The sequence below is a fragment of the Triplophysa dalaica genome, chromosome 22 (assembly GCF_015846415.1).
Source record: "Triplophysa dalaica isolate WHDGS20190420 chromosome 22, ASM1584641v1, whole genome shotgun sequence".
In the NCBI taxonomy this organism is placed as follows: domain Eukaryota; kingdom Metazoa; phylum Chordata; class Actinopteri; order Cypriniformes; family Nemacheilidae; genus Triplophysa; species Triplophysa dalaica.
Window position 1 is genome coordinate 9903111 of NC_079563.1, and position 24336 is coordinate 9927446.

Genomic DNA, 24336 nt, shown 5'->3' on the forward strand with positions numbered 1-24336 from the left:
ATGCAAAGAGCCAATAGACCTACTTGCTGCGCGAATCGCGCGAATGAAGCCCTGGTCATGAGATGATGAGGCGGCTTCTGCTTCCGCGAATGACGCGAATCACGCGAGTTGAAAAATCTCGTTCTCGCCCCGTACAGTGCAGTTAAGCTGGTATACATCCGCGCTAAAATATCCAGGTGAAAGTCATCATAGCTTGCGTAGTATAGACCCAGCTCCCAACACAACTTTGAGAATAGATTAACGGCGACATTTTTTTTAACGCGCGATAAGTGTCTCACTGCGTTAACGCCGTTAACGGCCCACCACTAGTTATTTCAAAGACATATTTATGTTTCATTTGTCAAAAAAAAACCTGTCAAAATGATTTGCTGTATCCGGGTTACCATGTGTTATTAGTTTTGAGCAGTTGTTATCTGGGAATAATGAGCCTGTAAATGTTGCGACTGGCCAATCAGATTCAAGCATTTTAACGAGCCGTGTAATAATACTAGATAACAACTGTTCGGAACTCATCAGGGTACTCAAAACTCATCTTAACCTTACAAATAAATAAATAAAGTATAAACATGCCTAAATTTTACTATAAATGAGATTTTATTTACAAATGATAAAACCAAATTGCATGTTTGTCTTGAACATCATGTCTAAGCGATAAGGTTTTGTTCTTGTGGAACTTTTGTCATTGTTATAAATTAGCTAATAAATTATTTCAATGTTTAATGTCTAATATCAATTTATAGTGTCTTATAATTTCTCATGAGGTAAGTGGCCATGCAATAAGCGGAATAATGAACATCCGGCCGGTTGTCACAAAAATGAACAAGTTTCTGTGATATAAGACCCTGATCACACCGTCAGGGTTACATGGAAATTCTTTAAAAAATGTAAATGGTACGTATTTTTGTACAGTTTACATTGTACGACTTCACACAAATTAGCCACGATTATCAGGAAAAGCCCCACCCCGAAACCTCACGTCACTGATATGAAAGCAAATTGTACTAAAACGTACAAATAACTTAATGTTATTTAAAATAGAAATATGACTTCGAACAACTTAGCCACTTCGTAAAATAGTACAAAAATGTACACTTCGTACAAATTTCCGTGAGATTATGTTTGGCTGTACATTATCCTTATAAAGTATGCGTGTCATGTAAACACATTTCCATGCAATAAAGTTAATAAGTATTAAAAAGACTATAAGATTAAAAATGTATTTATAAAATTCATAAATTCGCGACAAGAGTATATCTTTAATTGCACAAGAGAAAATCCAGAAAAGAATATTCACTAGTTTATTCAGAATGCTACGTTAGGTCAGAATAGTTTGACTTAAAAAACTGTGGAGCGTGTGCATTCAAAATAAAAGTTTAACAAAAATATAAAGCCTTATCAGAAGATGTGCATGTGAAAGGAGGTGTTGAGGAAAAATCAAGGAATTGAAGACAGGAGGTGCAGTATGGCATCCATTGAACCCTGAGGTGTAGTGACCAAGCGCCTGGTTTGTGTTGATTGTGTGAAATAGCATCCCACAATCACACACATAAGGAATAAAGAGGGAGAGGATGGGATAGTAAAACCAGTCCGGACCAGATCAAAGCATCGAGAGCCAGCAGAACCAGAGCCTCAGCCATGTCCTTAAGGAGAGCAACTCCATCCGCAATCTCTCTCACACGCTCCCTCGCTCTCCACTTCCCTACTCTCCGTTTTCTCGGCCTCACTCCTGATAGTTTTACTCAAAGCGTGACTATCTCTTGCAAACAGAGCTTCCAATGGATTAGGACAGAGGGAGAGAGTGAGTAAGCAAGAAAGTGAAGTAGATGTAGACGTCCGGGACCCTCTGTAATGTGGCGTGCCGCTGCCGCCCTCTGCAGGCGACCCCCGGCACCGTACCGCAGCCGAGCGGCAGCTGCATAAATCAGTAAGATGGACGATTCGCCCCATCTTCATTCGATAAGATGATTCATTTTTAATGATTCATCAGCGGCTGCCTAATCAGACGTGCTCTGGGGGACGACAGAGACTCTGATGGATTCCAAATTGGTTGATTTGGCAGGCCGCAGGTGCGACAGGCATCTGGTGTTATCTGAGGAGACGTCGCTGGTGTACAGTAATTAGAAAGCCTGTGATTTCTCCTGTGCATTCATTCTGTGTTTGTGTTTCCTCGCTTTGAGCTCCTGCCACTCAGGTGGGAGAGAACGGGGAGAGCCTTGGGGAAACTAATCAGGAAACGGTGGAAAAAGACTTTGTTAACTCGAGTTGATGTGAATTTCTTTGCGTAGGTGTGTTTTACCAACTGGTGGTATTAGAAAGTGGCATCTGTATGTAGGTGGGATTTGCTAAAAGGGGTTATCTCTAATCAAATTGAACGTGATAATGAATTGCCAGATGAACTGCAGTTCGCTTTCACGCCGTCTCTCCTGACCGCAGCCCGAGGCAACTAATTAAAACCTGGTTGTAAAAAACATTTTGTCTCATGCCAGCCCGTTAGAAAGACCCCTCTGTCTGTCCAAATTCAGGAGGCCTAGGAGTGTGCATTACACTACAGAGGCTCTATGTTACCTTTCGCCTTGCTTTCTATTATGTAATAAAATCAGACCCTTAGGTTTAAAAGCTAGATGTTGTGAAAGCATAAATGACATTTTCTTGAAATATGTCATCTTTTTTTGTTAAAACGCTTTTAACACGTGACGGTTGAGAAGCTTTAGGCCAGTTGCATGACAGCTAAATTGATAAACGTCATTTGCACCCTGTGTGATTATTAAGACTATGATCTAAGCTCAGTAAATATCACCAACCAGTGAAACACATGGGATGTTTAATGTGAACACAGAGGACCAAAGTGACAGATCTGCAGATGTGGGACTGTAGAAACTGTGAAACCCAACAGTAAATAGAGTTTACAGGAACAATTCACCCAATGATTCTGTCTTTATTTACTCGCCCTCAAGTTGTTCCAGATCTGCATAAATGTCTTTTTTCTGATGGACACAGAGAAAGATATTTGGAAGAATGCTTGTGACAGTTCTCGGCCACCATTGACCATCACAATTGTAGTCGAGATTGGCTCAGAACTGTGTGCTTTCCTAAATTCCTCATATTGTCTTCTTTTGAGTTCAACAAGAACGAAGAAATGTACAAAGCACTTTTTCCTACTATGGTAGTTAATGGTGGACAAGAACAAGGAAATGTATAGAGATTTGGAAGAATTTATCAGTGAGTTAATGATGACAGAATGTTTTGGTCTTTAAATTTGGTCAGTTGTTATCATCATCCTCTGCAATTCACTAAGGACACGGTTTGGGTGGTTATAGCAGCTCTGCTCTCTACTGCCCCCTGGTGTTTGACGTGATAAAACCCCACGGTTCCAACAAAGTCTAAACACTATGGTGACTGTACAAAATTTCCCTCAAGCTATAAACACAGTTGGGTTTGGTACATGAAAAAATTGTAATGGTTAATTATTACATTTAAAAAATATATTGTTTTTTATTAGAAATTCTGATTTTTTTTAAAGCATAAAAAAATATTGCATTAATTGGGGTTCTGGAAACATTGCACCAGCATATTTTGCAGAGCAAAAGCTCTGTTTTTGAAAATCTGTTTAAGAAAAGTAGAGCCTACTGAGCATTAGGATGAATGCACAATACAACAGCTCAACAAATAAAAAAATATTGACGAAAGGAAGACTGCAGTATGTTTATTTTTAAGCTATTAATGTGAATCTGACTCATTTAGGCACCAGATTGTAGCCAACCTTAGACAGTGCAGCTGTGTTGAGACAGCTTCATTTATATGGTATTGTATTGTCTGTGCGGCTGCAATGTATAATCTGGCTTTGCTGCCCATGATTTGCAGAATAATGCTCGGGCAATTTGTAGTCCTTATAATGGGAAGTGTTTGATCGTGTGTGTGTGTTTTCATTAGGATTCATTTTGCATTAATGTGTAGATTTGTGGGATATCTGATGGATAAATTCTTACTATAGGAAAAGAGATTTACAGTTTTATTGAATACTTGTAAATATTTTATCAATTATTTGATGATGACAGGTACTGCTGAACTTCTTTATTAGTTGGAGAATATCTGTTAAAAACAACACCATTCCAATGTACCGGGATATTTAAAACCCGCTTACCACCTTTATTAGGAAGTTGTACATTATACATGGCTGCAAAGGGGTGCTTCTTCGCACCCTGTTTAATCTGAAGATAAAGATGTGGACACCCTACAGCCTCATAATATTAACAGCACATATTTATATGCATATGTATTTCTCACGTGACATAATCTCTATAGGTTTGGTCAATCATAAACGTCTCCTGTTAACTGTGTTACGCCTACAGAGTTACAAATCCATCCAAATTCCTCTGTGGATCTCCTGACCGAGGCCCTCACACCCTTTGATAAATCCCTTTCATTTTTGTTATGGCCATTAAACTACGAAGTGATAGCGAGGGAGAGGATGGGCGAAAAGAATAGAATAGATATAATGGGAAATGAGGTAAATGTCCCTGCTGAGTGAATCTCCTTTTTTCTCCATTTGAGAAAGAAGCAGGAAAAGATCCTAAGAGGCTTACAACTGTCATTCATGTGATATTGAGAGAAAATAGTATTAGCCACAGAGAGAGAGAGAGAGAGAGAGAAAGAGAGAGGGATGATAAGGTTAAAGAGATTGGAAAATGGAGGGAGAATGTGAGTGGGAGAGGGATCAGGGGAGTGAAGCGCTCAACAGGATCTGTAAAACAGCGCCACCCTCTGGAGAAGGCCGAAAGTGTTACGAGAAAAGGTTCACCCAAAAAAGTTATGTCATCAATACCTGTGATGACATTTCAAATGTATATGCTGTTATACTTTTCGTGAAGTGTAAATTTCACATTTTTGTTTTCCATACAATAGTGGTGAAACTTTTAGCAAATAATGACATTTTTGTCTAAAGGGGAAATAAACTTTAGCAGTAGAGAACACATCTAGTCAAGGAGAAAGACTTTCAACCATCTAAAATAGTCCATGAAAAATGTAAATTGTCTTAAATATAGTTGTTAAGTGAAAGCAGATATACAACACTTCCATTTATCATCAAATATTATTTGAACATGCTGGGTCAACTTTTTCTTGAGGTCATAATCTCCTAAACACACAGTTTAGTGACACGAACCCATCATTTTACTAACCCTCACCCTGTCTGGTGCTGTTGTAGTACAAAAGTAAATGCAGTAAAACTTTTGACTGCTTGTTGTGTGCAGTAGAGGGCGATGTTTCCCTATTTACGTGTACTTTGTTTTCTGGCTCAAATTGGGTGTCAGAGCATCTCGTGCTGGTTAGTTATCTAAGCTAAAATCTGTTCCACAAACGCTTTCACACAAGCACATAAAATGTAACCTCACATGCAAACGCGTAATATAAATGCTTTTATTAAAATACAAACTATGTATTTTTGTATTCTTTCAGTTCTGCGGGGTATTGAAAAAGAACATAGATTATAATGAGCTCATCTGGGTGTTTATTATACGCTTGCTCACCAAAGCCTGTAAATCGATGAAAGAAATCTTTTTTTCTCTCTCTTTGTGTGCTTGAGTGCCCTGCTGGTTTGTACAAAGCAAAAAAGTGAAGTTTGAAAAGCACAAATCATATTAAATGGCCAAGTAGTTTTAAACGAAAAGTAATTGTTGTTATTAATAAAAACTATTAATGCACGGTGTAAGTATATTGCATGGGGCATACATTTTTGTTGCATAAAAATGAGTCACGCAGTATAGCTTCAAAGTATTAAAATAATATTAATACAGGAGCCTAAATGTATAACCTCTCTCTTTCACACACACTCTCACAGTCTCGCACCTCCCCGATCGCACCAGTCCACAGGTGGTCATGGCGCACAGTGAGCTCAGCATGCCTGATGAACATCTGTATCACTTTGACGCTTTGCTCTGACGTCACGCCGATGCAGATCCTCAAGGCGGGTGAAATGTTTCACCATAGCGACACATTCAGAGGCTTTACGTGAAATCACGTCCTAATCGCGTTGATTAATTAATTAGCGCTGGATGAGAGCGCTCAAAGCTGCGGCACGGAATGTAAATTCAGCACAGACAAAGCGTCAGTATGTGCAAACGTGAACGTAAGGGACGCTACAGCCACCGGAGGTAGTGCTGAGAATTGCAATCAATCTGCGGTAGCTGTTAAATGTGTGTGCGTGCGTGCGTGCGTGCGTGCGTGCGTGCGTGAGCGTAAGAGAGGGAGCGAGAGAGAGAGGGAGAAAGTCGTACATTGCGATTCAGGACTCCTGAATCTTGACAGCTGTGCGTGAAGTGAGGAATGGATATCTGAAAGCCAGAATCACATCATTATCAAGTGGACATAACAATTATTATCGTTTTTAGTTATTAGAGAAAAACCCATGCCGTTTTCTCTCTGGTGCGCAAAAGGAGAGGAGGACCCCTCTGTGAACAAGAGTGCCTGAGAGCCGATGAGAAGTCGTGCCAGCGGATGCTTTTTCTTATTCTGTGTTTTTTAACGCAGTCCGGAGGAATGGACTCTAACATGAGTCGCCATGACAATAGAGGACCCGCGTCTCCCGCGTTGACTTAGCGGCTAATGCGTTATACGCACTTGTTTTTGTTATTGTTTTATTTTATCGTTTCCCTCCATCCGTTACTGTGATCAAATATGCGCTAACCTCGCCGTCGCGAGAGACAAGGGTGTTGTCAGAAAAAAAAGGAAAAAGGAGGCGGGGGTCGAGAGGTGTTTATTCCCCCTTCTTTTCTGTTCCTTTATTTTAACTTCCCGTCTTTCTTTTAGCGCGTTCTTCACTTTTTTCGTTCGCTGCTTTGAGAAAGAGACGAGCGGACTGACGCGAGGACGGTAAATTGGTGCGCGAGAGCCTGCGACACATTCATGACGAATTACCTCTGAAAAAAGACACGGATGGCATAAACACCGGCTTCAGGACTGAAGTCTGAAATATCGCCGGAGATTCCGCACGTCGACGTGAAACCGTTGAATCACGGTAAGCGTGTTTTATTTTAGTACCTACAGCATATCTGTGTTTGCAGGAGACGCGCGCGCGAAGCTTCTGTGTCGGTTTTTGCGCACCGCTGAGAAACGAAATATCTAATTAGACATTCACTAAGCAAGCGTTACATATAGGTGCGCTTTGGGCAGGAAAGACAGTCCTGGCCTGTTGATAAGAAATGCTTTTTTTCGGAGATATCGTAATGTTGTTACAGTTACCCGCATATGCTGTTGTTCAATTCTGGCGTGCTTCAAACAGAAAACGCGGAATCACGACGCGTCCATCAGATCTAGATCAAACGAGATCTCGACGCGTCTGTGTCGCTTGGCCTGGCTGTGTCTTTACCGGCCATTTGCGCCTCTAATTGCATCCATTGCTCGTCCCCGTGCCAACGTGGGGATTGATTAATTTTTGCACTTGATAGATAACGGTAATGCGCCCTGAATAATGGCAAACATCCGCAACCCAAAGGCTTCCCATCGCCTCCTGTTAAATGTTTAATGGCATTTACGTAAGTGCGAGATAGGATGGAGCGAACCGGATCACGCCAACCAGACAACCCACCTAACCCAATTGCACACCCACGACGCCCATGCGCGCAAAGGTATCGAGGCGCACGGAAAACCGTGGCGCGCATAGACGGCCACGTTCCCGTATCAAAGGCGAGGGGCACATTTATATGCTGTGGTAGTTGAGCAGCGCTCTGTCAATGGCAGAATTCAGCACAGACAAGAAGACCTCTGTTTCCCTGAAGGCTGAGGAAATGCCCGATTCTGACTCCAAAGTGCTGATTGTTCAATCTGATATCTCTCCCTGTATGTTGTTCTGTATATTTCTCATGAACACGAGGATGCAGTTCGTGTTTTTCGAAGCTTTCCATTCTTCACCGGAGTTTTGCTGCAGTATCTCACATGGACTACTGTGCATGAGCACAGTGGGGTCCATATTTTCTGCCTAGAGCTTTCATTTTATCAAGGGGGGGATAAAAAACAAGATCTCGGTTTGGTGACCCCCTCTTACGTCATCCATAGCATGGAGATCAAATCGAGGAGTACTTTTTGAATGACCTAATATGAAATTTGGCATGTTGGAAATGTTCAGCCCTCCCTCCTGCAGTGCTTTTACTGAATGCCCACATCAGACCCGATTTTAATGAGTCTTACAATATGTTGATAGATGGATGAAGCGCAGCCGGAATGCCCTGGAGTCAGAGCAAATGGTCTTCATTAAAATGAGCACAGCCGTAGCTGCTGTTTGTGATGTAAGACGGTGAGATGCTTGTGTTTCGGGGCCCAGAACAGGTAAATAATGAGGGAAAGTGCAGCGTTGGCTTAATCCAGCCCCCTGCATGTGCCCTTCGATGTTGCCTGGTGTTACTGTGCGTGCAGGCCGTCTGGGGAAGCGTTCACATGGACTGCAGCCCTATTAAACATTAAAATTCTCAGAGCATTGGGCAAAACCGAAAGGGTTGGGTTCTAGTGTTGGCCCCTTTTAAAAGAGACTCGAGAAAAAAATCTTCCTTTGGAGATATGGTGTGCATGATGGACAGTTGTAATAAAAACAATGTTAATTCATTCAGCAAGTTATTGATTCAGTGCACCAAAGTTGCCTAATGCATACAGAGTTAATTATTATATAAAGAATTCATGATAATTCCTCCATGTAGATACCCAAGGTCAGAGCTTCACTTTTTAAACCCACAGCAACAAAGCTGCATTGTGCTCATGCAGAAATTATTTGAGACTTTGACCCCCACACAAAAAGCACGATTTCAGTTACTCTAGCTAAAATAACATTTTTATTTAGTGCTTTATCTCTTCGTCCGAGGACACAGCATTTAAGCACGCAATTGCCCAGATAAGCACTATGCTTCACATAAGGAGGTCATCTCTTAAAAAAATAAGCCATGACCATTGAGTCACCGACTTAATTTCTACCGCGATGTCTGTAAGCACTAAACACTCTACTGGATTCTGGGACGTTGTTGTAAAGTAAAAGTTGTTGTATTGTGTGTTCTGATGTGCTCAGGCACCTGGGTGCCATTATCACTGTCCCGGCGTGTGCGGCGTGATCTACTCACTGAAGACAGCATCGCCACAAGCAGTGAATCATCGGCTGAAGTTGACAGCCTCTTCTCGTCTAGATCTATATTTCAACCTCCACACGTGATATGCGGCGTGCTCGCGATATGCGGCTTACCCTTGTAAAAATCAGTTGCTTGCTCATAAAACTTGCTTGTCAGAAATCTCCCATCATAAGTTTACCTGAAGCAGCGAGGCGCGCACCGGCTAGAAGCAGGTAGCATGTTGTCGTTTCGTAGATGCTGGTTGCTGAGTCAGGTTTCCTGCCTGTCTGACGTGAGTGAAGGCAGAGGCGTTTGTTAGAGGTGGTGTGAGAAGAGCGATTCTGCAGCTCCCTGAAATAATTCCAGTTCTGGACGAATCTGGAATCCACGGATAGACACGCTAAACGGCGCATCCACGGTCTATCTTGGACGGGAATGAAAGGGCCAGACAGTCCACTCGGCTTAAATATCGCTCGGGTTTGAAAGAGCCTCGTAATCCCTCAGTGAGGTATTTTATGGGAGGGTGCTGAGCCTTAATGTTACCAAGAACATGTTGCTCTCTTGCTCTTCAATGCACAGCACCAGTCTAAAAGGAACTGAGAGAAACACGAGATAAAGGGCGAAAGAAAACTCACGGTTGAGGTCCATGGAGTCGGCAGGTCATGATGTGGGCTTTGGGGAATTACTGCAATTTCAGATCAGATGTTTTGAGAACGTTTCGGTGGGGGAAAAGTGGTTTGTATTGGGAAGGAATTATAGATTTTGTCCCGGCTGTTCAGAAAACTGGATTTAAATATTCATTTGTTTGGATAGGCAGATCACAACTGGAGCTATGCTATGGCTTTAGACAAATAATACAGTGGAGGGTCATTAAATCTTGAAGAAGTCCAAATATATGCACTGGTGAAAGGTAACAGACAGACGGGCAGATGGACAATAAAGCTACAGTAAACACAATATAAAGGTGTAAAAGGAGGTATGAATAATCTATATTCTTTTATACTTAAACAAGTTCTTAAAGGGGAAGTTCACCCTATCATTTACTCACCTTCTTGTCATTTGAGGCATTTCAATCATTTTGACTTTCTTTTTTCTGCAGCACACAAAATATATTTGAAGAAATCGCGATATCCACCGACTTGCTTTGTTTATATACAATATACAAGTCAATGGATACCACCATTGTTCATCCTTAAAAATATCTTCTTTTGTGTGGGTGAGTAAATGATGACAGAATTTTTTTCTTTTGGGTAAACTATCACTTTAAATATTGCTTGTATTAGTGTTACCTGATGTAGTCATGTTGATTTTTTTTACCCAGCATTCTTTGTTCTGGCCAGTCTTTTATGAATGCTTAAGCTTCCATGCACTTGGTTCTTTCTTTCATTATTACACTCTAATAGCATAAATCCAGCGTCACAAATTAATTACCGTATGTAAAACGTGTCCTATTTCAAGCACAGTAAATTGCCCCGAAGGTGAGCATCTGGCTGTGTTGCAATGTGTTTTGAGAGTGGATCTAAAAAATGTTAAATGGAAGGAGTTTATCAAGGGTGTTCAGCGACTCATCCGCTGGTCCGAGAAGATCCGAGCGAACGGTGACACTCGAACCGATATTGACATTCCGCGGGTTCATTTCAAGCCAATTATGGACGAGGTGATGATTGTAAAATTGCGTATTGATCTGGAGTTTTAGTGTGGCCCTCCCGCCCTTGAGTGTTAAAGATAGTCGAGTGCCGCCCAGTGTAATCACATCAACAAACCTTCCCAAGATTCCACCTCACGCTTCCTCTCTTCATTCTGAATGTTGATCGTCTCGGCCCGTTCACGCTCTGCAAGACAATCAGTTCTCACCCCACATCTTCCATGGCTTGAAGTTCCCTGACCCTTCTACCTGGCTTTGAGAGATTAGAGGCTTTTATTGGTCGGAACGTGGACCTACATTTAAGAGGATGTAAGGCTGTTTGTAATGCGTAGGCAGGCAAGACGGCCAAACTCTGGTCTGGTCATGAGAAGACGTAACAAATGTGGAATCAAGATTTTTGTTTATGTAGATTCCGTAGCAGCTTCAGCGTGAGTCCTAACAGCAGCTGTTTACCGTCTCCATGGCATCGGGCATTAAAAGCTTGCAAAAATCGAGCACATTATTCACTTGGTAGTTTACAATGTTTTGTTTATTTTGTGTCACTGTCAATATGTTAGCAAAGAGTCTCCCATTTGTCCTGCACATGAAACGGATTTTTCTGGAAATGCGCTTTAATGAAAGAAGCGTTGCTTGACATGCCGAAATATATGTGACTAATAGCATTTCACTTCTGCTTGAACAGCTACTTCCGATCACGGGTGCCACGCAGCACGTCTCAAGCGTTAATGCGAGAATGAAAAATAACGACATTACGATGGTGAATTATTCATGAATACTAACTATCGATTGGCCCGCTGGTTGAGTCATTCATTCACAGTCAGAAGGTGATCGATTGATGCGTTCCGAGCGCTCATCAATGTGAATCTAAAATTCTGAGCTGCATGTTGGTCTGTTGATATTCACCGAGCAATATTATGTAATTCAGTATTCTTATACGTTCAAAGTTTAAACTGATTAGAGAAATTAAATCTGCAAGAGCTCTCAAACAAGCTCTGGTGTTGATGCTGAGCAATTCAAAATTTAACTGCATTACTTCTCGTCTGACCTTTAAAATCGGGCTGTAGAACTAATGGCTCCATAAATTTGTATTCAGTAAAGTGTTAATGCGCCTTGTAGCCTTTGAGTTATTTTTATCCGCCTGCTAAAATTCAGGGTGTAATTGTCCAGCACCTGAACATCATTCAGTGTGTGGAAGAATGATTAAAATGACCATTACATAATGCAAGAAAGGTTAAGTGACAAAGAGAACAATGGCTACACATACGGCAACGTGACCGCACGTTACCATTTTACGCCTTGCACGGTGCATTTTAAGTATGGACCATGGCCTGCTTCAGTAAAAAAATTGGTGTGGTGGCGGAAATAATATTGAAAAAAAGGATGTGTAAAATTGGACGTCGAGCAGCTGGCCCGTCTTGCCTGTAGACCTTTCAGCACCTCTAGCTCGTGGACAGCGACAGATTTACAAGCAGGCATGTTGATGGGCCGCCTCCAGAAATGTAATGAAGCTGCCTGGTTTGTCTTGCTGCCAAAGTTGGGTTTGATTGCCGTACAACAAGATAGTCATCCGTTTAGTACAGCATTCATTTTTTCCTCTCACGTGGCCAAAAATCTGAATTATTTTTGAGTGTAGATGTCTTTTGCTTCCTGATTTAACCATGAAGGACAATTCCAGGAATTTCTTTGATAGAAATTATGTCTCTGTATCCTGATTAAATACCTAGAATTTTTCTTCCCTGAAAAAGATTTTTCTCCCCCCCACTCTCGCTACCCATTATTCTGAAAGGGAGCGACTGAATAGCTGAGATCCCAGAAGGCTGATAACATATCACTATGTTAGCAGAGGGATCACCCATGTACTTCCATCACTCTCATAGCTACTGCCATTAAATGGGGCGTACAGCATGCCTGACTGACAGCTCTGTCTCAGAGGGAAACAAATTTGGCCGGGCCAACCTTCTGACCCCAAATCAATATGCCATCCCAGCTGGGACCAGTGCCACCAATCACTCTGTCTGGAGAGGGATACAGGCACCCAAGAACTTGATTCTCGCCGTGTTAGCAGTTACTGTCTAAGAAGACAACATGGTTGAGAAAATGGCCAGACGTTCCCCGAGGACAACAGTGTGATGTTAAGAACACGAGTACACCGCCACAGATCACTGACGAGGAAACTGATGCTCCTATAGTGTGAATTAATATTGATGGCGCTCTGTATTTTTTTATCCTTTTTCCCCCCTGTATATTTGTTAGGAACAGAAGGTACATGCTCCCTGTTGCATGTCCGTAGAAGTGTAACCATTGTTTCCCTTCAGTAGGCTTACAGGTAAAAACGCTACAGTATGTTACAGTTAAAGCGCTCATCTCTCTCCCTCTGGCCTGGTACTTGTAGCGAGTGGTGATTTATAAAGCCATGGAGAGCCCCCCCCAATAGGGAGCGTCAATGCGTAATTACTTTCGAAGATGGATGGGACCCATCTAGGCTGTCCCGGACCCTGAACTAAATCACCCCCCCCCCAATTCCTTCCTCAGGGCTCTCGTGCGCTAACAGGAATGGCCAGCATCTTAGGAAAATGTGTGGCGGTTTTATTTGTTCCTATTGGATCTCATTGGCCTTATATATGTGAAATAAGACTAGAAGCGAGAGATCAGTTTCATTACCCAAAGCGAGAGAGAGAACTGAATGAAATAAAAAGAAGGCGCACAAGATTTGGTTATTTGAAACATAATTTTGGACATGTTTGGCAATCCCAAGACAGCTGTGACAACTTTAAACTTGCCAATAAATACTCATGGGGTGCTCTTTACTCTGTTTTAGCTGTATAATGAATCACTAAAGGTGTGAGATGTGGTATTTTAATGTAAATCGTGGAATTTGTTGAATGCTATATTAATTTGTAATGGTACTTCAAGCGTGAGGTCTATGAGGTAAGTGAGACAAACGTGTATAAATACAATAAATAATATGTAGTGTATAATTTTTTTAAACAATATTAACATTATTCTTAATAATGTTATTCTTAATAATTGTTCATATATTCCCCAAAAATGTAAGTTTGTCACAATTTTACTCCCATTATGAAATAGCAGTATATAGTAATATATACTTCTGTTTACCATTTAAAAATTATTTTAAGTTTTTCTGAATTGACTATTTACAGGTATACGTTTAAGTAAATTATTATTATTATTTTATTCTGTTAACTACTAACAACATTTCTCCCAAGTTTCTAATAAATATATTGTTTATTTGCATTTATTTGGAGGAACAGGTGCAAATGACAGAAAATATGCTGTGTATTTTTTCAGACCTCAAATACAGCAAAGAAAAAAACTTCATATCTTTTAAGCAATACAACAGCAACATTTATACATAGGAAAAGCAAAATAATTTTATGCAATAACCTCGATTTCCATAATTCTAATTTTTCCTATTTCAATGTGAGGAACTGTGTTCTGATCATGTGCATTTAAATCATATCTCAAAAGGGAAGTCTGCACAACTTTTAAGCAAGAAGTAGGCCAAAGTGAATCCTTTACAAAAGTGAATTTTAACAGTTCCGTACGACAATAAAAACATGTAAGGCCAACCATCGATAAATGGAGCTGAAACGTTTCTGTACTCCATTCGGGCAATCTGTGTAACCAGACAACATATCTCATATATCTACATGAGAAATGTTTTCTGTGGCCCTTTTTGAAAGAAAATCTGCTTTTTTCCCTAACCTTTTACTCAGACACGTAAATAACTTTTATTAAAAGTGGCACAGTTTTTCCCACTGTCACCTTCTTCAAATAATAAAAATGTGTCCAAAAAGGTCACATGTGAAAACTGCACATATTAATACAATTTTTACATTAATATTAAATTTGCCTTTGGCAGACACTATCTAGAGTGCATTCAAGCAATTTTTACGTGGAAATCGAATGGTGTTTCCTTGCATCACGACCATGCTCCACCATTGACCCACAGGAACACTGTGCCATAGTGTCACTTTCTCCTGTAAAGTTTACCTCTCTGTCTGCAAACGCTCTTCAGTTCTTTAATATCCATATAAATGCCCTACATACTCGCACGGAAGCCTAAACAGATGCGTGCATAAGCCACAAGGGAAACTGTGGTCTTTTTAGCTAAAGCTCTGTCTCCTGTCTACCCGCGAGCTTCTCGGTAGGGCCAGTTAGCTTGGCTAGTGGTGAAGGTTTAATCCCTCACGAAGAAAGCTGTGGGTGCCTCTAAACAGAAGAGAGTGGCCTCGGGAGACTGCAGGCTGGCTCTTCTCTCTCGTCTCACTCGCTTTCATGTGTGGGTTAACTCGCTGGGGTGGGAGGATCGGAGAGGGGTGCTGGCGAGAGCGGGAGATGCTTTTAAAGCTGTAGATGTTGTGTGTGGTCTGCTGGGGAATTTGGCATGACAGTCTGCATGTAGTTTGGCAGACCTAGATTTTTCAGGGGCTGGATTTAATAATGCCAGAGAGAGAATTGGTAACAAAAGGAAAGAATAAGAGATGGATCTGGTTTTGTGGTTGCATGGCAGTCTGCTCTGATGCAACAAACACCCACTTCAGTCATCTGTATAATGCATTACTGTAGGTACTTTACTGTACTTAGAGTTATCATTAATCATAGTTATCATGTATTATAATTTATACCTGGTTATGGTTGCTTTTTGCATTTATAGCTTCTTGACATTTTCAGATGTTTTTATCCAAAGTGTGCATTCAATGTGCTTCTTATCAGTTTGTGAGTTCTCGGGAATCAAACCCAGATAAACTACAGGAACACTTGATAATAGAGCACATTTGGTGTTCGATGCATAATATTGCGTAAAAGGAGCCTACAGACATGTAAAAAATAAATGTGTTTGCTTGGAAGTAGGCCAGCATTATATATCATACCAGCCAGGCTTATGAATAATAATAAGTTGGTGTGACATTCATCCCGTAGTCATAACTGATCATATTCATCAAGTAATCATAATTCAGGCACGTTTGATGAAAAGCACGGACAGTAAGAAGGTTCCTATGGAGGGAAGATGCTCTTTATATAAAGACACTTTGTAAACTACTTTGAGAGCAAAGGCTGCTTAGGGGAATGAAAGAGACATATATTCTCTTTCTCACACATACACAAACACACATGATAACGCGCAACCCACATAGCCGAAAAGGACAGTTTGTCCTTATGTGGTGTAAAAAGGTGGGATTGAAACAAATTGGTGTAAAAAAGACTTAATAAACTAAAAGGCAGGACTGTGAATAAGCCATGATTCACAGCAGTCAGCTGTAGGGTAGGCGTTACAGACCCAACTGACTAATGGAAAACATACAGTTTTATCAAGTTAACATCCTCGCTGAACCCTCTTTCCACATCGGATACGAATCAGAGATGTTATAAATTAGGGGATTTGACTAATTTGTTTGTAGAAATTGGAATCGTATGTGTAATTAGTTTATATTTATCCATGTGCACGGCCCTCGAAATAAAGGATTCTGGTTCCCATGGTGATATATTGATTATCTGACCAAACCAACTAAATCAAATCTTTTTTTGTATGTCCCTTTCTTTCGTGTCCCGATCTCCTTCATTTATTTGTCAATGGCTTCTCCCCCTTCTTTAGTTAAAGTCTTCTTTAATGACTTTTGTTTGATGACTTCGTTTGCTGATGATTTTTTCTCCTGCTATGACCTGGAGGGGTGCACTCTGGGAAATAAACCCTAAAGAGTAAACACAGACATGTTCAGTATAGAATAGCAGAATAGCAGCCAGTGCAGTACACTGAGTACCTACTGTTTTCAAATGACAGTATGTGAAACTGTACAAATTATGCAACAAGCTCATTTCATTTGTCACGTGACCTCATTACATGCATTTTAGATTCGCTGGGTGGCATCCAGCTGTCATCTAAAGGGTTATTTTGCATATTTTTTTCAGTTTTGTTCACAGTAAAAAATAATCAGCACACTCAAATTATGCTCTAAAGTTTAATTACTGCCTGAAGTATTTACGGCAGGTAAAATAAAAAAATGCTAAAGTTATAGACCCCAGTGATACAATGCATTTCTCTCCCAATTAAGTAAATCAACTATTTTTCTAACAAAAACCCTCTTAAAGGGCCAATGTGCATTTTTCTTTTTGAGGATCTATTGACACATTGCATACAATATATTGAGAGGTGTATAAAGACCTTACATAATGAAGCGTTGTGTTTTTATTTCCTTAGAAGGAGCTATTTCTATCTGTATAGTATAGATTGCAGGTCCCCTTACATGGAATTCGTCATGTTGTTTCTAGAGTAGCCCTAAACGGACAAACTACTCATAAATATTGTACGTTATCTCCTTCTGCAAAGAAACGAAAACATGACAACGGCTTAGTTCGTGTCACCCACAGTAGTGCTTCGAAAGGGAGGGGGAAGGGTGGAGCGAGCTGCCGTTGGTTGCAGTTCGCAACCTCACCTCTAGATGCTGCTAAATATCATACAGGCTGACCTTCAAAGCACTGATCAAATAATAATGAATCAATCAGGGAAGGTCAAGCCAAGTGCATTGTGATATTTTGTGTATTGTGTTCTGTGTTGCACATCTTGAGAAGTGTAGTATGTTTTCTGGTTTTAAGCATACCTGTAAAATGTGAGATTTGCATTCTGCATCTAGTATGGCTGCATGGCTTATGCTGCGTTCGAGACAACTCGGATTACGGGTATTGCGACCTCAATCCCGGAAGTGAGCGTCTGGAAAGGCAAACGATCGATCAACCCCGACCTCAGCGAGTCACGGACAAGATGGCGGCTAGCTCTTTGTAGATTTATGTGAACCTACTTTAAAATATTTTAACAACAGGTAATATGTATGAACATGAAAGTTAATATATCCAGAAACTGTTCATGAACAAATGACTACGTTTTAATAGCTACAATACAACATTCTCGCTGCGTCTCATAGCGACATAACGTGTAAAACATGTGAATGTGACGCGTGGTTAAATGGAAAAGATTTAGGTCAGAAGTCGGATATTTTACGTCATAATATCTGAAACCAGAGTAGCCTTGAACGCAGCATTAGAGCGCAGCCCATGCCATTTTTATTTATCTTCTCCATCATCAGAATCTTGCTCTCTCGTCATTTAATGTGTACGAAAACAGTTTAGTGTTATCACAGTTAAGCTGGACACAGCTAGACCCCTATAAATAGTACACAAGAAACACACACACACGCTTTCTAAACTACTTTAGCAAACTGAACGGAGGGAATTGTGGGATTGGGTTCTGAACTCATAGACGATGACTGTACAATGTCTCAGAGTAATTATGAGGTCACCCTGAAATTAACACAGAAACATGAACTCACATTCTGAAATGATTGTTCTCACGGACAGCTTAACCTCCAGCTCCAGTGGCGCTGTCAAGAACAGATCCGCCAAGAATAGATTTAGCCACAAATCATTCCCGACTCCCCCCGGTCAGGGTATTACAGTTTGGAGTGGATTAACTAGGAATAGATTAATAAAGAATGTCATAAAATAGTTGATCCTACGCTAGATAGTACTGTAAGCAGAGTCAATTCTCTGTGCGTGTGTGTGTGCGTCTGGTTGTGTCTTCATGTGCAGGAAAAGACAAAACAAATCAAAACAGAATTGTCACCTTTTGTCTAGAATTTTCAAACATGTACTCTTGGCACATACAAAGAGTTCCCATTTACTCTGGGCTCATATTTGCTGCTTTTAATTCATTATTTAGTCTAAAGGCTAAAAAACACTACAAGGCTTTTGCTCAATCTGGACTTGTTGCAGAAAGTCTGTGCCAGTCTGCAGATTTGATTCAGTTCGATCTGAAACTTTCAAAACGTCTGCAAGTGCATGATGTCTAGTTTTAAAGTCTTGTAGTGTATTCCAGCCATTAGACATCCATGTAAAATGGAAAGTAATATGTTGGCACAATTGCATTGTTTTTAAGACTATAAAAACCTTTAAAATAGTCAATTGACCCTACGATTTAATTTCATTCTAACCCACATGTACATGACGGCTAACATTTTACAAATAATCCCCTGTGTCTTCTAGTGTGTCCTGCGCTTAGTTAACCACCGACATACCCCGCTGCACTGGCCGGGTCCGACAGCCTGGCCAGAAGTCACATCCACAGCGCCGGCGGCGGACCGTTAGAGTCTCGCGGTGGCCCATTTGTTCAAATGCCATCGCTCCGATGTGCCTTTTCACACTTGGCTCTGACCATTCGTCTGGCTGAACGAACCCCGGCGTCTGTCCGGAGGCCCGTTGCTCCATCAAACAACCCTTCCCTCTGCCGTGACAGCAGGACAGAAGAGGCTGTGGGCATTCGGTGCTGACACAAAGTTAGACGAGGCTGTGGGCACTGTAGGCACAGATGGACTTGGCCCAACGCAGCGTCGATCACGGCGAGAATCCCAGCACAGACGAATTAATGCCAGATAAGACGGTCATGCGAGAGGAACAGCTCATTATTAAAAAATGCTCCGGAACAATCCGCATGTGAGCAAAGGTGGACGCGGTCACTTCCGTGTGTGAGGACGATTAGACTCCTGCTCAGACCAGGAGGTAGGTTGCATTATTGGCACTTATGCACAGGACACTGTTAGATTCATACTTTAATAAAATGTGACACTACCTGTAAAAACCAGAATAAAGTTTCATCATCCAATCATGAGATAAGGAGCATCAAAATTTGATTTTAAACATAAAAGGTCCATTGTATGAATTTTAGCGGTGCAACCAATGGTTTTCTCCACACCTCGCTTTTGAAGCACAACGGCAGCTCTCACATAACTAAGATGTCGTCACGTTTTCGCTTCTTTGCCGTAGAATATAACATACTTATGAAGAGTGCATTGTAGAGCAGTTTGTCCATTTAGGGCTTCTGTAGAAACAACATGGTGAATTCCATGTGAGGGGACCCGTAGTGTAAGGTCTTTATACACCTCTGAGGACATAGTCATAAACATTTTCAATATGTCAATAGATTCTCAAAAAATTACACATTGGACCTTTAATTTCACAATGATTTCAAACTTTGATGTTGTATCACTCAGTCAATATTAAAGATATCAACATTATATTTTAAATGAACGTTCCTTAAGTTATGTAGGATGATTTGATAGGTTGTCTCATGCTGGGTCACAAATATTTTAGCACACCCATTTCAGACCGAGCTCTAACTGTATTTTCTGTATTTACCTGTGAACCAATAGGTGTTTTTTTTATTAATTTATTCATTTTTTTCCTTATTTTGTGTAATATTATAAATGAATCGTTTTTACATTTTTAAATAACTTGAGTGAAAATAAACGTATGCGAAAGGATTATTAAAGGCAAAATATAAATGTTCTTAGACTTTTTTGGAACAGATTTCTCAAACTCACTGTGTCTTGCTCTAAATTTACAACATTTGTTGAGCCAGTTAAGAATAAATCAATCTATTTGAACAAACAGAGCAATATTTAAGCGCCGTAATGTTAACACGTTTTTGGAACATTAACCTGTGAATAATATTAAACGGAGAGTAAATATTATAACATTAAAAAAATCCTAAATACATAAAAAATATATATATATATAAAATGCCTTACAAGACCTTCTGAAACCTCGGCAAGAAACAAAACACTGTCATTTTCAGGTTCATTAAAACAAACCATTTTAGCTAAAAACGATTCACTAAAATGAATGCTTTTTCCCAAAACCCCCTCACCTCTCACATGTTCTTTCAAGCCACTTTAAACCTTGACTGAAGCCCATTAGCTTGTTTAGTATGTGATAAATGTATTTGACGCAGTATGCCGGCTGATCGATTCGTGTCACAATAACTAATGGAGCCTTTCTTTTATTAAGAATTCTACCTGTATCTAAAAAGCACTTTCCATATTCACCCTATGTCACTAATTGGCACTTGACTGTACCCCTGCAGTTGTCAGCCTCATGCTGTTCCCCCCCAGGGTATTGTTTGGTTTAGGTGGTGTCAGATCCTCAGCGGGATATTGTAGATGATGTTCAGTGGCGGCTGATGGCTCGGGGCAGGCGGTCACACCTGGAGGTGATAGTTACGACTTTAGACTGATGGAGAAGGTTGGAGCCGTTACAGGATCACGTAGCAAAGCAGCGCTAAATTGTCAAGGCAGAGACAGCGATTGTTATAGAGAGCTGTTGCAGATGACAGAGGTCGAGCCCAATGTAGATTTAACAGTTGGTAAGTGGACAATGTTTTGATAATGGATTACAAAAATGAATGGCTATTTAAATGGGAATGTTGATTACAGTATAAAAAAGACCACGGAGTGATGGTTGCCAGGGAATCTCTATGAAGTTGCTAAGATATTCTGAGTGTTTCTTGGCAGTTGCTATGATGTTTTGGGTGGTTGCTATGGTGCACATCCCTCAGTGACATGACACTTGATGTGAAGGTCCATGTTTCTTTTAATACCAGCAAGCCATACTATTTATTATAACGATTACAATAAGTACGGTTGAAAACGTTTAATGTGTGTAGTTTTTGCCAGGACGTTTAAAGTGATGTGATGTGAGGCCAAGAATGATGTTCCATACTCAGAATTTGTGCTCTGCATTTAACCTATCCAAGTGCACACACACAGCAGTGAGTAACACACAAACACAGTGAAAACACACCCAGAGCAATGAGCAGGCAATGCTGCGATGTCCGGGGAGCAGTTGGGGGGAACGGTGCCTTGCTCGAGGGTCTCACTTCAGCCGTGGTATCGAAGGTGGAGGAGAGTGCTGATCATTAAATCCCCCCACCTACAATCCTGGTAGTGTGGCTCGAACCAGCAACATGTGGATAAAAAATTAGAGTCTCTGACCATTAGACCACGCTCCATTAAGATTTAGTTTTTTGGTTGAATTAGAGATTTTATATTTTGTTTGAATTAGTCATGCACCAATATTTCATTTCTCTACAAATAGCGAAAGCCCATTATTCAGAGTGATATCTGCAGATGCAGATATCGAAAAGTATGGTGGTGACATAAACTCAGCTTTAACTCAAGTCATATAATGACTAATAATAATATTAAACATCCAACTGGTGATGTTTCTTTTGATGTGACATTTTCTATATTCAGATTGACAGGATATATCGGCCGCGATCATCGACTGTTTTTAAACTATCGGCCGATAGCCAAAAGTTTGAAAAATCGCTTTTACCAGCAGGGCCTGTATATCGGTGCGTCTCTAATTTGAATCATTTATAGTGTGAACTATTTATAGGTTTCATGTTCATTTTACTTTTTTTATAATGCTTTATAAGGTTACTTTATTCTTTTTATTTCAGTTATAGTTTTTTTCTATGTCTACCTTTCAACGTTTTTCTTTAAAGTTTTTCATTTCATTTTTAGAGAAAAATTCAATCCACTATAATAACCTTGGTTACATGCTGAGTTTTAATATTAAGCTGTGAAAAAAGCATGACGTCATATAATAATTGTTTTGAAGAGAGAGAGATGAATTCCTATATCCCATTGGTTTGGATTTGTGACTTAATATGGTTCAGGGTCACTTTCATCTCGACTAAGCAAATGCTAAAATCCAGCTTGCAATTCAAATTGATCTGTAACGTGCCCTCGCAGGTTGCGGGTGAAGTCACCTCAGGAGTTGCATTAATATCTAGAATCTGCTGAACTAAAATGGATCCAAGCCCAAAACCTACTGTTAGAGATAAAAGGGAAGAGATTTGCTCGGGCGTTGCGGCCTGGCCTTTATTGACACATTTGTCTTCAAAACAGACACAAGTAATCGAGCATAACAGTTCTTGTCAGCTTGATTCCAGAACTGTAACCCTATGTGACTTTGCAAATGAGTAGATCCAAACCAGAAAATACTATTTATTTAATAGAATCAACCGATTTAAATAAACTGTGTTTTTATAAATATAGAAACAAAATTTGTTTTGATTATAAAATTATATATAAATGTAGCAGATTAGCAGTCTCAATTAGGTTATTGGCAGGGCTATATTGAAATGAGCAATCGCCTGCAAAAGTCTGCAGTTCAACAAAAGCAAATACCATCGATTGACAACCTCCGTCTGTGAAGGTTTATAAGTTAACGGTAAAAATCAATTCTCCTATAGAGAAAATGAATAGGATTTTTACTTCTGGAAGCCGATTGTTGCCCTCGCTTCTACTTCAGACTGGCAAGGCATCAATCTACAAGAAGCACAAGAAGGCCATGCGCTGCTTTACTCGCAGACATACTGAGGCCCCCGAGGGCCCAACGTAGCCCACATGCTGACAAGGCCCTCGCGTGGGCTTCTTTCACTCAGCTAGGCCATTACACACACGCACTACTACACAAACACACATACTTTTACTAAGAAATTGTCTTTGAGTGATTTATGAACTGACCATATCCAGTTTTATCAATAAAGCTTCCCCCTCAGAGGAAGTGAGCGCAGTCAGTGTGTTTTGGATGGCTGATTGCGTACGGCCCCCACAGCATTAGGAAGCTCCCCAGTGTCCTTACAGGAAATGAAATATGTGCATGTCTTGTCTTAGCCAATTGATCAAGAATATTTTAGTCTTCGGTTTTTTGCAAGCCTGGGCAACAATAAATGAAACATCAGAAGTGAGCTGTTCACATTTAGATTTGTCAAGGGATTGCTAAAAAGCGAATTACGGGTCTCTCATTTGGGGAAATCGTCTCTGAATAGTCTTTGCGGTCTTTTACTGTCACTTTTTCGTAACGTTGCAGCTAACAAACCAACAAATCAAATTATCAGACAGGTAATCCGTTTGTGTGGGACAATGTGGGACACCACTGAAAGGTAGCCTGAAACTGTGATATAATTACTGGAGGAAAAAAAATATTTTTTTTTAGCTTATAACAATAATTTGTTGTTTAGTTAATTCCAACTACAACATAATTAAGGTATAGATTTTATATATATATATATATATATATATATAAAATTTTATATAACATAAAACCCTTTTAAAGTCTCTTTAAATTTTGAGCTCAGATCAGACGTGGAGTAATCATTTTGTACACTTTGAAGATCTTCTCAGAGAGTAAAGTGATAAAGAACAAACACATAATGAAAAAGAGTTTCTCTCTTAAAATGTGTATAGTATTGTTAAATAAGGCATTTCATGATTTTTTTTTATTAATACGCTTACCACAACCTATAGGCTAAACACAGTTTCAAAGCCACACAGTTTACGATGTTTTAGTGAGTTTTTATAAAGCAAGTTGACATAGGAGGATCGCCACCCGATCTACTGACAGACGTTGCAGCCTCTTGATCACAGAAATCACTGCCTTCTTGTCATACATTGGAAAAGGCTTTAAAAATAGTTGCCTTTGTGTTAAATAGTTAAAGAAACAATGGCGCAAGCAAGCGTCTCATGTGCGTTTCGGGTTAAAGAACGTGTTTCCTCAATGTGACAAGGTACTGTAAGGCTGTAAGGTACAATGCAAAGCGGGATGGGTGTCAGCACATTTCGGTTGTCTTTAGACATGGAGATTAAAGCGATAGTTCACCCAAAAATGAAAATTCTGTCATCATTTACACTCTCTTTTCATTTCAAACCTGTATAATCTTCTTTCTTCTGCAGAACATAAGATATTTTA

At 40.2% G+C, this 24336-nt stretch overlaps 1 protein-coding gene across 1 annotated transcript in view; it reads left to right on the forward strand.

Moving 5' to 3' along the window:
• The first annotated feature begins 6263 nt into the window (after nt 1–6263).
• nlgn2b (neuroligin 2b) overlaps nt 6264–24336 on the forward strand; it is a 68099-nt gene continuing 50026 nt past the window's right edge. Inside the window, exon 1 of the mRNA XM_056736893.1 lies at nt 6264–7012. The gene's annotated coding sequence lies outside the window, so the exon portion shown is untranslated. The remainder of the gene's footprint in view (nt 7013–24336) is intronic.